Source organism: Diplotaxodon limnothrissa, linkage group LG3, assembly GCF_057381915.1.
Source record: "Diplotaxodon limnothrissa isolate DT_005_m linkage group LG3, D_limnothrissa_male_GT1.1, whole genome shotgun sequence".
NCBI lineage: Eukaryota > Metazoa > Chordata > Actinopteri > Cichliformes > Cichlidae > Diplotaxodon > Diplotaxodon limnothrissa.
This window is the reverse complement of record NC_140598.1, coordinates 43609443-43624319: the sequence shown is the minus strand read 5'-3', so window position 1 is coordinate 43624319 and position 14877 is coordinate 43609443. Positions and strand designations below refer to the sequence as shown.

Below are 14877 nucleotides of genomic sequence, written 5' to 3'. Positions count from 1 at the left end.
CACGTCCTGTTGTGGCCAAATTTAATCTTTTCAACCAAAAGGAGCAAGTGAAGAGTCGCTGCAGGGAGCTGAAATGAACGGACTTCAGCGTGAACGACCAGTTCCATAAAGAAATCCTGGAATGACGCATGATCTGACACATCTAAATTCAGAAGGGCTCAGCAGTGTTACATTAATCACAATTTCTTTTTTTATGTTTCATCCCTCCCACTTGCCCTTTTTCACAGGTCTCTTCCCTCTCCCTTTTTTCACTGCACTGATCACCTATTCTCCCACGCAGTGACACACAACACCCTGGATCTTTACACATTTGCATGGCATGATCACACATGCACTCAGCGTCAGCACATCCACTACAGCCTCACAGCACACGCTGACATATAGGACACACACACACACACACACACACAAGCATGTACATGCTAGTTCATATAAGTTAGCATGCACACACGTCACATGTAGCATCCAACATTAGTTAAACACAAACAATTAGGGGCACATTAAGGATTGTCTCATGTGAATATGCATGGAGCCGGCTCCAGAAAGAAGAAATTAAAGATATTTAACAAGCTTAAAAAAACTACAGGCATATGTTGTTTTATTACAAGAGACTCGTAGACCTGCCAAAGCTACAGATGAACTTAAAACACCTGAGTTTCCTAATGTGTTCTCAGCCTGCTATAACTTTAGGCAAAGAGTATTAGAAATCTTAATATGCAAAAATATTAATTTCACAGTACTCAATACAGCTGTAGACACAGAGGGTAGATTTGCAATCATTAAATTATCTATACTTAAAGAAAGTAGAAGATGATCTGGCTACATGGAAATCTCTACCCATATCACTTGGGTCGCTACAATAAAAATGATGGTCTTGCCAAGAATAAATTATTTATTCTCAGTGATTCCAAGTAAACCATCGCCACACTGGTTTAGTTCTCTGGAATCGTCAGTTCCAGTTCCAATTCCTTTGGAAAGATAAACCTGCGTATTTTAGTTTAACAATGTGACAAACGGCCAAGGATAAAGGAGGATTTGATCTGCCTAACTTTCAACACTACTTCTTGGCCAACAGGCTACGATTTATCTCAGGGTGGTTAAAACATACTGTGGCGGGGTATGATTTGTGGCTCAGCTGCAGGGGAGGGGTGGAACAGTGGGTTCAGGGTGTGGTGGGGAGGCTGACACATGCCTGAGCTCCATCAGCTCATCATCTCTCCCCTATAAAAGATGTGCTATTCATCAGATCCAACATCAAAACAACATGTATGTTTTAAAAGCATCAACATCAGCTCCTCTCTGACAGCATGTTGGGAGTTTCCATGACCAAGTTTCAATTATCCCATGCAAACGTACACCCATTTGGAACAACCCTGACATACTACAGAACAATAATGTAATTAACTTCCTATTTGGAGTTGTAAAGAAATAACATATTTGGAGCATATATTTGAAAGAACAGACTTTATTCAGTTTAACAAATTAGTTATACAATATGGGTTTAACAAGAATAGATTTTTAAAATATCAAAAATTAAATCCATAGTAACACCCAGAGCTGAGTCATTCGTGAATAAAAGCGCACTGTCATATCCAACTTGTGCCAGCGGATCCTCTTGCTTTGGCTCTGAACTTGTCTTTCCTGCTTGGCTTCTCTTGTCTAGTCTCGTCTAACTTGAATCCTCAGGGAGTCTCTCGGTCTTGTTCTCTAAAACCTAAAGAATATTGATTTGATTAACTGGTCCCTCAACACAATTGGCACCCCTTTCTCAACGAGAAGCCTGGGTTCAGGAGAGCCCGATTCTTGATCATGAGACTGTGTTATGACTCTCTATGCCCATATCCTCCCAAGGTCACCTGCATCGGCTGCGGACTGTTGACTTTCACTTTACTGGTTGGAAGGTCACTCTGTCAAGCTGAACACAGGACACATACACACATGCATGCACGTACAGAGTTCGGGCGATCGTGGCTCAAGAGTTGGGAGTTCGCCTTGTAATCGGAAGGTTGCCGGTTCGAGCCCTGGCTTGGACAGTCTCGGTCGTTGTGTCCTTGGGCAAGACACTTCACCCGTTGCCTACTGGTGGTGGTCAGAGGGTCCGGTGGTGCCTCGCGTCTGTCAGTGTGCCCCAGGGTGGCTGTGGCTACAATGTAGCTTGCCATCACCAGTGTGTGAATGTGTGTGTGAATGGGTGGATGACTGGTTGTGTAAAGCGCTTTGGGGTCCTTAGGGACTAGTAAAGCGCTATACAAATACAGGCCATTTACCAGAGTTACGCACTCACCCCCGTCCCCCATTCCAAAGGCCTCTGCTGCTTGCCCCCTACCCAATACAGACGGCAGGTCGACTGGACCAGCGCAGTCATGCCGCATGACTGGATGCTCACACTGATCCCCTATCAGGAGTTCAGTCTGAGTAGAGTTATCATTTTTCTCCTCGACTCCCCTATTCTGTTGTACATTTTACTGTTTTTCTTTAAAGCTGACCTGTCTACCCAATGTATGTATGGTTGGAAGGTCAACAGTGTGGAGTCGAGCGATGTGTCATTATAGTCCCCTGATATTATAAAAAGGGCTCTCAGAGATTGGGTTTGCAGTCTGCTGACCACAGAGAGTCACAGACTGCTTCCCCGCATGCTAACAGCTCAATGTATCTGTTGCAGAGCTATTCTTTCATAGCGATGTACCCATGGTTACACCATCTGTCATTTAACAAACACTGCCAGTCCCCCTCCTTTCCTCTCACTGCTGTCTCTCGTCCTGTGAACCGGCAGCAGCTGGAAACCAGGCAGCGCCACATTCATGTCCGGTGTTAGCCAGGACTCTGTTAGCATCGTAATGCTACACTGCCCGTACTCCCTCTGTGACTGGGTCATTAGTTCCTCAATCTTATTAGGGATTTCCAATGATTACATAACGTCTCCTTTTCCAGCAACAACACCCCCGTCTTTTCATCCTCAGCTTACTTGGGATGTCGGTTCTCTGTCACGAAGCTGCAGGGCCTCCAAATATGGGTGGAAAAAGTGGAGACAAAAGAAGAGAAAAGTAAACAGAACTAGCACGAAACGGTAGTGCATGATGGCAGAATATTATTGCTAAGATGTAAGACGTAAAGTATTCTGTCGTTTGTTTGCTTGATCATGTGTTAAACACATCAAAATGCATAGTAGGATTATAATACAAGTGAATACTGGGACAAGCATTGGTACCGAAAAGGTAGCAAGGCGAATCTGTGATGAATTAGTGTGGTCTGCACTTCTTTCTTCCTTGATTGGGTGAAAGGAGTTAAAAGTAATTGGATGAGGGAACCATGAGGAGTGCCCTGCATAATTTCAAGAAAACGGCGTTTTAAATGGCGTCACAGCTGATACTGAACAAATGTGAATGTCTGTGTGTGTGGTGATCATATATGTGTGGTGATTGAGGTGTCTATAAACAACAAAGCAAAAACAGCTGTAGATTTCATTTTAATTGTCTTGGTGAAGGCCATCTTAGGTCACATGATCCTGTGGGTGGAGCTGAGCAGGTATATGTAGTAGATGAAGTCAAAGTTAGGTGTAGTTAACAATGGTTCTTCCACGGATGTTCTGTTTCTCTGTGATCATCATTCTCTTATGCAAAGGTGAGGAAGACTGACATTTATTTGAATTACTGCACATTTTTCTTATTACCTAGCTTAAACAAAGAATGGGCAGAGTAAAACAATAATCACAAAAACAAAAGCAGACTTTATCACTTATCAGCCCAACTGGCATCATACTAGTAAGTTGCTGCAAGATGGGAAAGGTGATCAAAATGGTTCTAAATAAAATGAAAATGCAATATCAACAGGAGTGGGTCACAAAAGAAAATATCACCTAGATCAGGGGTCTGCAACCCTTAAGACCCAAAGAGCCATTTGGACCTGGTTTCCACGCAAAAGAAAACACTGGGAGCCGCAAATACGTCTAAAATGAAGATAACACTGCATATATTGTTTTTTTACCTTTATGCTTTGTGTGAATAACTAAAGTGTGTTGCTTATTAAATCCATGAAGTGCTAATGAGAAAATTACATTTTATTTATGTAATTAACACATTTTGAACTCTTAAAGAAATATAACAAAAGGAAAGACACCCAGCTGAACTAAAATGATCCATGTAGCAAACAAAAACTGTTGTGAGCCGCCACCCTTATATCGCCTTTGGGCTTTTGGAGCCTTGACCTGACTTTTAAAAAATAATTGGAAAAAAAGCACTATGCTGCTAAAAGATGAAAAATAGATATTTGCAAAATTCTGCCTAAATATGTATTTTACCTGGTTAATGTGTGTGGCGGGGGGGCTGCAGCGCCGCTGCATGGGAGTCGGACGCACCTGAGCGGCACCCGCAATCACGCCTCGCCACCTTAAAGTCTGTGCTCTCTCTGCTGTTGTGTTGGTGTGTGTCGGGCAGTGAGCTGAAAAGCTACAGCCGACTGTATGCGTACAACAACCGTGTGTGAAAAGTGGTCAATAAAGAGATGCTGAAAAGCACCGGGTCTGCAGTGGTATGTTTTCAATGGAACTTCTGCTCCTGAACCTCTGCGCACATCGTCTGCAACGAAGTCACTTTCATCTTTACGCAGGACTGTAAGCTGTCGTCTATGAGGCGTGAGTGGTGTTTGTTTTTAACTTGTTTCACGGTGGTGGCTGCTGACGTAATGTGGATCTGAAGATCCATAATTGGCCTACCTGGGGTTGAAAGTCTCGATAAATGCATGGCGTTTCGGCAGGTATACTGGCTTCCGCAAGTGTGACGCTTATTTTGAGCGAAATACAATTTTATTTTTATATTTCAATATCACAATAATCTTCCAATTTAGAACTACAAGTTAAAAAAAAGAACTAAACACAAATAAAATACACTTCAGCTAAATACTTCTAATTTATTTTCCCAAACCACCCGGAGCCGCAGTATAAGGACAAAAGAGCCACATGCGGCTCCGGAGCCGCAGGTTGCCGACTCCTGACCTAGATCAAGGCACGGTTAGTTTTGATCGTCACCATATTCCTTGCAACCAACTATGTTTCTTTTAGTTTTGTTTTCTATTATCATTTAAATATCAAACCAGTGATACATTAAAATGAGATTAGTTACTTGGGATTCTTTAGGTTTTTGCCTTTTCTTTGAAACTTTAATGCATATCCACAAGTGGAAACTCAGTACAGTTAAAATAGTGCTAAAGTCAGTAACATATTTAACCCTAAGTTATGTTAATAATGGATAACTTCAAAGTTACATTTCCATTGAGACTTTGTTTGCAGTTAATAATTTTTAATAACTAGTGAATAACAGTAAACCAGTGTTGTATTTATGAAAAATGTGTGGCATATCTACAATATTATTTGAACACTTGTTATAATGTTGAAACTAATGTTTATATCATTAGCAGTATGCATAGACTGGCAGGGCAGAACTAGTGTGAATGACAAGAACAAACCAGTTATTTTGGTAAATTTCAGTTTTAATTTAAAATATTCTGGTTGGATGATCAGCATTACCAACCAACATTATTATTAGTTAAATGAAACTAAATTAAAAAGTAAAACTAGATGTGAAAAGGCCTTTTACTAACCTAAATATAAAAATGCCGTCTACAATTTGAAAAAAAAAAAACTGAAAGAATTTTGTGAAGTTGGAAAAAAGGGTGCATTCGATCTCCTCAGCTGTAATTGGTCCAGTGCAGAGTCAATCATGACCAATTGGCTCCTCAACCACCTTTCATTGTTATACCGTTATAAAAAGAACAAAAAACATCGGCCCATGAAAAAGAAAAATCACAATTGGCCCACCTGGCAAATGCCCTGTATATCCGATGGCCAGTCCAGCTGTGATCCAAGGCCCGCTGTTAGAGCCAAAAGTAAAAACGTGTATATGGTGGATTTTTCACCATAATTTGGTCTTTCATCAATACAGGTTTTGAAAGAAGTTTACAACATATGTTGTACAGTCCCGATCAAAAGTTTAAGACCACTTAAAAAATAGCTAAAAATCATATTTTGCATAATTGGATCTTAATAAGGTTCCAAGTAGAGCTTCAACATGCAACAAGAAGAAATGGGAATGAGACAAAATATTTTTTTGAGCATGCAATTTATTGAAAAGAATGCGTGAACTGAGACAGGCTGTTTTACAGCTCATCAAAAGTTTAAGATCACATGCCTTTAAAACGCCAAATCTGTGCAGAAATGTGGATTCATAGCCTGTTTCTGTTTAAGGGTTGTTTTCAAGAAATTGCATGCTTAAATTTTTTTTGTCTCACTCTCATTTCTTGTTGTTGCATTTTGAAGCTCTGCTTGGAATCTTATTTAGATACAATCATGCAAATATGATTTTTTTGCCATTTTTCACGCGATCTTAAACGTTTGATCGGGACTGTATGTATGTGCAGTATGCTGTTTTCACTTGTGGCACCAATTGAGTTTGTCAGTATTACAAGCATGCCAAGCCTTAATGAAATTATTTTGCCTTAATCTAAAAAAACCCAAAAACAAATGAAAATATCAAAACGTACTTGCTTACTTATTTTGCATACTAGTTAATGTTTTAAAGCCATAAATTATGCATGTTAGGTTGATAGATTTTATAGTAACACCAACATCCACCTCCAGGCTGGAGAAAACAACCTCCAACCACAGCCTTTAGAATAGTTTCTTCTCTTACATAAAATTTCTATGAATCCCAGTGCGTATTTCCAAGAATGTGTGAATCATTTGAGCTTTTATCAAACATCGGCACACAGACCGACTTATTTAACTTGTTGCTTTATCTTTTGTTACTATTGTTATTTCAGTGGTCATTGGGGGGAAGGTCAGATCTGGGTGCATCAGGCTGTGGGTGAAACCAACAAACTATAGCCAGCATAATCAACAATGGCCCTCCAACGGTTCCTGTGCTTTTTCTCTGTGATGATCAATCTTTTTGGCAAAGGTGAGAGAAAAGTTTAAGTTGTATTTGCATTGTTAAACATTTTTCTTATGACATAGTTCACATGAAATGTGAACTATGTCATAAGAAAAATGTAGTTAAACTTTTAAAATCTGTAGTTAAACTTTTCACATTTCATGTGAAAAGTTTAACTACAGATGTTAAAGAGTTTTATACTCTAAAAAATATATTTCTGGATACTATGAAATGTATCCTGCCTGTACATTTCTGTAAGATAGGATAGATAATTTTTTGACATTTTTAAGTTCTGCTCTTGTCACCTCTATTTCATTATCTAATTTCTCTTTTAAATTTGTAAGTAATAGTAGTTAATGATACTAATTAAGTAAGTACTAATTACTTACATAATTTTTTTTTTAAAGTGAAGTAATTTCACATTAGTTGGGTTTAAATAGAATTTCAGTAGTAATGACGTGCAATACCACTGGTTTGATATATCGGTCTTTGTGTTCCAATTTTCAGATGTTCATTCACAGCATCCTGGTAAGCATCCAAGAACAATTTTGCACGATTCCCCATTTCAGATGTGCTGTAAATACAGTTAACAAACATTACTGTAACTCATTTGTTTCAGCAAGAAAACAATTTTGGCTGGGTCTTTTATTTTATTTTTATTTAAACCCACACCTGTTGTTGTCTGAGCTACATATGTGCCAAGATGGCAACTAAAACAATGAAAAGCTTTTTTTGAGTAGTTGCTGCTTCCCTTCATAATCTTTTGAAATTTACAGTGTAAATGGTATTAGTAATTTACAGTTCCAGGCTGATCATCGTATTCACTATTGAACTTTTGTGTCTTCTTCTGTCAGCATGTGGCAGAGCTAATAAAAATGGCAGGATCGTAGGAGGTGAAGATGAAGTCCCTGGAAGTTGGCCCTGGCAGGCATCTTTAGCCAATGCTGGCTTTTTTTTCCTGTGGAGGGTCCCTAATCACCGACCAGTGGGTGCTGACAGCTGCTCACTTCATTACTCCAAATGCAGTTACTGTGACACTTGAAAACATCATCTGCCATCCCGACTACAATGCTTTAACATATGAGAATGACATGTGCCTCCTGCAGGTGTCGACTCCTGTGAATTTCACAGACTACATTCAGCCAGTCTGCTTAGCCTCAGCAGGCAGCACTTTCTACAATGGCACCAGCAGCTGGGTCACTGGCTTTGGTGACCTATCAAGTAATTTATAAAATATATATTTTTCTTTTATATTAGTGATACATGTAAAAATGCTCTTTCTTTTAAAATTTCTCAATTAGGTGGTGGTTCCACCCCAGAGACTCTGCAGGAGGTGAATGTACCAATAGTGGGAAACAATGAGTGCAATTGTGACTTACAAAACTTGGTTGCAATAACAGATAACCTGATCTGTGCTGGATTGAAAAAGGATTCATGTCAGGTGACTACCACTTTGTGCTTATTTGTAATGTAAAGCCTAATTGACTGCATTGAGTATCAGCTTTCAACCACTCACTGTTTTTCTGTAGTGTTTATGATTATTAACATTATAGCCCTTTTCCATTAGCAGTTACTTGACTCAGCTCAGTTTTCAGGGTTTTCATTAGGTGGTAGTACCTGGTGCCAGGTACTTTTTTTGTACCTACTCAGCCAGTATTCCAAGCGGGGGAAATCAATACGTAAATGTGATGTCAACAGACTGCATGTCACTGATAGGCCAGTCAGTGGTGTAGGTCGATGAGTCATGAGAGGGACTCCTTAACAGTAATGAAAACCGCCATTTTTGAAAGAGAAAGAGAAAAAGCTAAACAGAAACCAGTGCCATGGTCCCTGAGTCTGACAAAATGCCATAGACTGAGCAGCAGGTATACCATCGCCTCAAAGTAGTGGTAATAATAACAATAATAATAATAATAATGGATTGCATTTATATTGCGCTTTTCGAGACCCTCAAAGCGCTTTACAATTCCACTATTCATTCACACACTGGTGGAAGCAGCTACAGTTGTAGCCACAGCAGGCTGACTGGCAGAAGCGAGGCTACCATATCGCGCCATCGGCCCCTCTGGCCAACACCAGTAGGCGATAGGTGAAGTCTCTTGCCCAAGGGCACAATGACCGAGACAAACAGAGCAGAGGATCAAACTGCCAACCTTCCAGTTGCAAGATGAGCTTCCCATACTCCATTGTTGTGTTTTGGTTGTTTTTTGGCCGTGATGTATACAAATGATGTCACTGGACTTTTGGCCCCATTGCTATAATGACCCAATGCACAATCAACTGTACGACAAAATGACCAAAACTGAGTAGAGTCGAGTCCACACTGAGCACGAGTGAAAATGAGGCCTTTATTTGTTCAAGTTCATTTATTCATACATCATTTCACTTAGATTTATTTCAAGTTTTGTGATACTCTGTCAGTGACTAAAAACGATTTAATCATGTGAAGGTGAGAGTGTTGGATGATACTATAACTAATCAGTACAAGTTATGTGTGTCTGATTGACGGTTAACACGAACAGCTCCAGAACCATTTTATGCATTTAGTAGAAATTAAGTTCCATGAGATTCACATTACTTTCATACATTGTTTTAGTAAGAATCCAAAACATACAAGTTTCATTATATAATTTTTCAAGGGATCTTATATCTGTTTTCACACTTATATGCTTTTCATACAAGTTTCACACAAGACAGATACAAACTTTATAAGATTTATATATATCTTTTCCATATGGGCTGTTACCTACACCTCCCCGGGCTTTGACTATGACTTATTCTTCACCTGCCCCACATCAATCTCAACCACTGCTCCTACCTGCAAAGAAAAGCGTCTGGACTTATTTAAGTTGCTTGAAGACATTTCACCTCTCATCTGAGAAGCTTCTTCAGTTCTAAGGTCAAATGGTGGAGAGTCCCAGATATAGGGCTTTGGAGTTGACGTCACGCCGCAATGCATTATGGGAGCGCAGTGCCATTTTCGGGGTCTACGAATCAAACCAAACACACTGTGTTGGAACGACGACTACAAGAAAGATGCTTAAAAGCAGCTCAAAAGAGAATGAACTGTATAGAGACCGATTTCATTCAGAGGCGAAGTGGCGGTACTTGCAGAAAATAGCGTGCATTGGAAATGTGGACCCGTATGAAATACGGCCGTGGAGTAGAAACCCTGAAGACCAACCGCTATTGATGTAGCCTGACATATTTTCGTACCTTATTTGTGGAATCAGCGCGTACAAGTCGTCATTCAAACAAAGGTAAGTCAGCTCAAGTACTGCGAGTGAAATGCGTTTGATTTCCCTGCAAACATTCAGATTAGTGCAGCATAAATTCATTCATGAGGGGAAATTACAGTGAGAACATGTGGAGGCTGTTAGGTGGATAACATAGTGAGTTCAGTGCATTGTTGTGACATTCTCCTGAAGGACTGTTATTCTTTATGGTTAAAGAAATTGCAGTAATTTATTAATGTTTATTATAAATAATCCTAATTAAACATCTTGCTTCCATGTTTGTATCTTGTGTCACTAAAAATACAGTTTATTTTAATTTTATATATTGATCAATGACCTGCAGAATCTCCTTATCATATTAAGGGATTCATAATTGTCACTTTATGCTTTCTCCATCTCTAAAGTGATGACATCCTTGCATTACCGGTACATACTTTAGGTTCATTTTCTGCAGGCAGATTTACACTATAACATGCAGCGTTCTATAGATGGACACATAAAGAAATGAAAAATGACATGTATGTGCTAACTTTCTAAACACTTTGTTACATTTATGATAAAGTAGATAAAACACATTTACGTCGGCCTTGGCTCATAGTTCTTGTCTTTAAATGAACGTTGTCTGTGTGTGTTTCAGGTCCTGCACTCTCAAAGACTGAATGAACCAGCATTGCAGCCATGGGTCACTGTGAGCATCACAGGGAAGGTTGAAGCCGCCCACTGCACCTGTAAGGCCGGAGTCGCAGAGACCTGCACCCGCGTCACTGCTCTTCTGTTTAATGTAGAAGCAACAGTGTTGATCCGTGGCACAAGGACTGTTACAGATGAACCTGCATACTGGGTTTTGCTGGGTAATATGACCAAGATACAGCCAGAGGTTGGCCATAAGATAGACTTCTCCTCTTCAGCTGCCCAAAAAAAGGCTCTTGATCAAAACATAAACAGACCATCTGTAGTGACAGGGAAAAGGAGCCGTCCTCAAAACAGAAAAATCCCACCTGCTACTTTGGAGGAGTTGTCACTGCTATTGGATACTTTGCTGGAACACAGTAAAGCTGTGGGTTGTGGGAATGACCCATAATGTTTTATCTAGGGGTCTACATTTATGCCTGTAGTACACTGCCGTGTAAATAATTTGCATTTACTGAATATATACTGAGTACCACTGTTCAAAAGTTGAATAAAGAAACAAACTAATTTTTGCCTCTTTTTTTATTAAAACCACCTTATAGAACATCACATCAGTTACAATGTAGAATCCATGTCATTTATAGTTTACAAATGACAAAATGTTTACATAAAATCATGAGTGTTTACATGATATCACCCACTACTAACATTACTTTATTTACTGTATCTTTTGAAAAAATACAGCAATTTTAACAGCACAAGACTTAAGAACATTTAACAGGAGCAGGTTTCATTTTTCCCTGGTTTTATTATCACACTGTTCACCAAACGCAGCAAACCTTCACCATCTTATCCAGAAGGGTCACCTCTTCACCCTCACATGGAAGAAGTAATCTGATTGGCATGGTGGTGTGTTTGAAGCAGGTCCCTTGTGTAGCGCTGGAACTCAGTCACGATGTGTTTCATCTATTTCATAGGCTGGTTTGCTGCAATAATGCCAAATAATTAGCATCTCTATAGATAGAAGGTAGTTCTGCAAAATCACTCAGTAGGATGTTTGTTCTAATTTGCTATGAGCTCAGAGCGCATAGAAAATAATACTAATAGGCTATAAAGAGTGATATGAACATATTTAGAACTTACCGGAATGAAAATGTCTGGAGCACCAACAGATATTTGGAGATGGAAGAGAACTGCACGTCAGCTCTTCTCACAGCTGCTATCCAGGCTGGACGCCTTCGTTTGGTAACATCAATACACGAGCTGCCTCATGTTGCTTCCAGGTTGGGAAAGAATGAAAAGATAAACCATTTTCAACCTTATTCTCTTGCCGGTCGTGTGATCGAACATTGCAGCCGACCACACAGCAAATACGAACCATGGCTGTTGTGTGTGCCTTCGCTCCCTTTTCACTTGCGCTAGACCCCCAAAATGGCGGATCGGGCCAAAATCCTTTCCACGCCCACCCCCGTGACATCACGCTCCAAAGCCCTATAAACCTAGTGGGAGTATCCCCCCACAGAGGGACAAAAGGACCCCCTGATGATCCCCTAATCGCCTGAGCCAAGGTGTGAAACTGGGTGTGGGTGCCAATCAGCCAGGGTTTCGGGTGCGCTCATTGTGAAACCTGGCCCCACCTTATCATGCAAATTCCTGAGGTCAGATGGCCCAGGATGTGAGTGGGATACTCCCACTAGGTTTAAATCTGGGACTCCCCATCATTTGACCTTAGAACTGAAGAAGCTTCTCGGATGAGAGGTGAAACATCTTCAAGCAACTTAAAGAAGTCCAGACGCTTTTCTTTGCAAGCTCCTTTGACTACGATAACCTGGATGACTGAGAACCTTCACAGACATTACATTCTGTTCAGGGCCAGCTGTGGACGAATGAAGCCTCAATACATCTACTCTTTAAATGGGTGTAACATTTCAAACATACATCATATTATTTGTTTTTCCTTTTGCAGAATGGCAATGCATTCGAGATTATTTTTCTCAGAAATTCTATTCATGACATCACACAAGAATAGACAAATTAGTTTGCATCAAAGTGGTTATATAATGTAACATCAAATATTTAGACTAAATCCAAGCCCATTTCTTAAGTCCTGAAAAAACACGTCATAACAACAGTCGTATGTTACAGTAAGTCCTTCCTTTTGACAGAAGAAATACCGTAATTGTCGCGCTATAAACCGCTAATTTTTGCACAAGCTTTGAACCCTGCGGCTTTTAGTCAGGTGCGGCTTTTCTATGGATTGTAAATGATTTTTGTCATATCGTAAGACGATTTGTTTTGTTTGTTCCGCTGTTGTACGGCACTACGTTGCCTGGCGGAAGGGCATGTGATCAGACACACAGTATTGGGGTTCAAGAGTAGTATGTTGGTCACATGTCCATCCGCCAGGCAACATAGTGCCGTACAAGTAGCGCGAAAAACAAACTTCAAAGTAGCGCTACACCTTCAGCAGGAGGCGTGGATGATGAGCGGCCATAAACTTGCGAAAAGCAAGTTATGCTCAACTCCACCGGTGGAATCTGACAGCGTGGAAAAGTGTGAAAACATCCACGATCACCAACGGATTTTGAAGGGCTGGACTGCTGCATGATGGAGAGGAGGACACCGCCACGGCCCTTCTGAAGGTGTTCGACTCTGACACTGACAACGAGGATTTCTTTGGTTTTGAAAGTGACAACGAAGGAGAGAAGCGGAGAGTGGATGACGAAGCCACCCTGAGCCTGTTCGTATCCGACACTGGAGAAGAGGACTTTGGTGGTTTTAGTGCGCAGGAAGATGGTGGTGAATGACTTGACTTTTCTTCTTGTTAAAGCCGTGTCACTGCACCTGAGCCTAAAAGGTAGTCTGAATCTATTTTTCTGGTGTGCTGTAGGTTATTTTTATGTACTACATTTGTTATCCATTTATGAAGCACGGTACATACGTACTTGTAATTACCGCTACTTGTACATATACCTAAAAAGTTATGCAAACATGTACCCATAACTTGTTTTTCAAAATATTAATAAAAGGGGTGTGTCTCCAAACAGCCATCTCTTTCCTGACAATTCCCTTTGTGCATATTCTCTTACATATGATAAGTCAACATTGAAACACCTGCGGCTTTTAGTCAGGTGCGGCTAATGTATGTACAAAACAGGATTTTCCCCTGATTTTAGCTTGTGCGGCTAATATACAGGTGCGCTTTGTAGTCCGGGAAATACGGTAGTTCACTTTATTGAGCATGTATCTACAATATGCAGCTTTTCAAATGAGAAAATGAAAATGAAATAATCATACCTAAAAATAATCAAAGTATTGAATGATGTCATAATTAAAACATTACCTTGGTTTTATAGTTTAGTTAATGTTTTATCTCCATAGATTTTCCATGTCATGACATAGATACGGTCTCATATTCACACCTGCTGGTTGAAGGAAGTGTTTCTCAGGAAAATAATCTGGGTAATTATTTCATTCATGTTCACTCATCCATTCATCTTTTGAATATGAACTTTGTTCTCATGTAAACGCATTGTTATTTATTGTATAATGCTTTGGTGCCACTGGGTTTTAGCATGTCTCAATGTCTCACACCTTATTCATGCCTTTAAACAGCTGGGTGATTTTATCTGATCTCCCACAGGAAGAGTCTTTTGTCTCTTCAACACTGTGAGAGGTAACAAGAGTGTGTGAACTTTTCTTTGGGGGAGGACTAAATGTGTGAAAACAGCACTGTACTGCTTTTTGTTTCTGTAGAAGGCATTTAAACTCAGGACTTTGCTGGGTTCAGGAGAGACTCTGCTAGTCATTCTTCCCGCAATGGCTCCTCTCACCAAGCTTGGATTTTTGTTCTTTTTTGATTAAAGGAGGTTAGCTTCCACTCACCGTTTGTCTGCAGGCTTTATTAAATGGAAACTTCCACAACAGCACCAAGCCCAACTTGTTTGACCTGGTTCCTTGTCTTTTGTTGCTTATGTAGGTCCAGTGGTCAGTGAGGGCAAGGACAAGTGTGGAGGCATGATCTCGTGGGTGGAGCTCACCAGGATTTCCATATTTAATACTTGAAGTCAAATTAAAACCGGTGTACT

At 40.2% G+C, this 14877-nt stretch overlaps 1 pseudogene; it reads left to right on the top strand.

Moving 5' to 3' along the window:
• The first annotated feature begins 6892 nt into the window (after window positions 1–6892).
• Window positions 6893–14854, top strand: LOC146636023 (serine protease 27-like; annotated as a pseudogene).
• The last annotated feature ends 23 nt before the right edge of the window (window positions 14855–14877 follow it).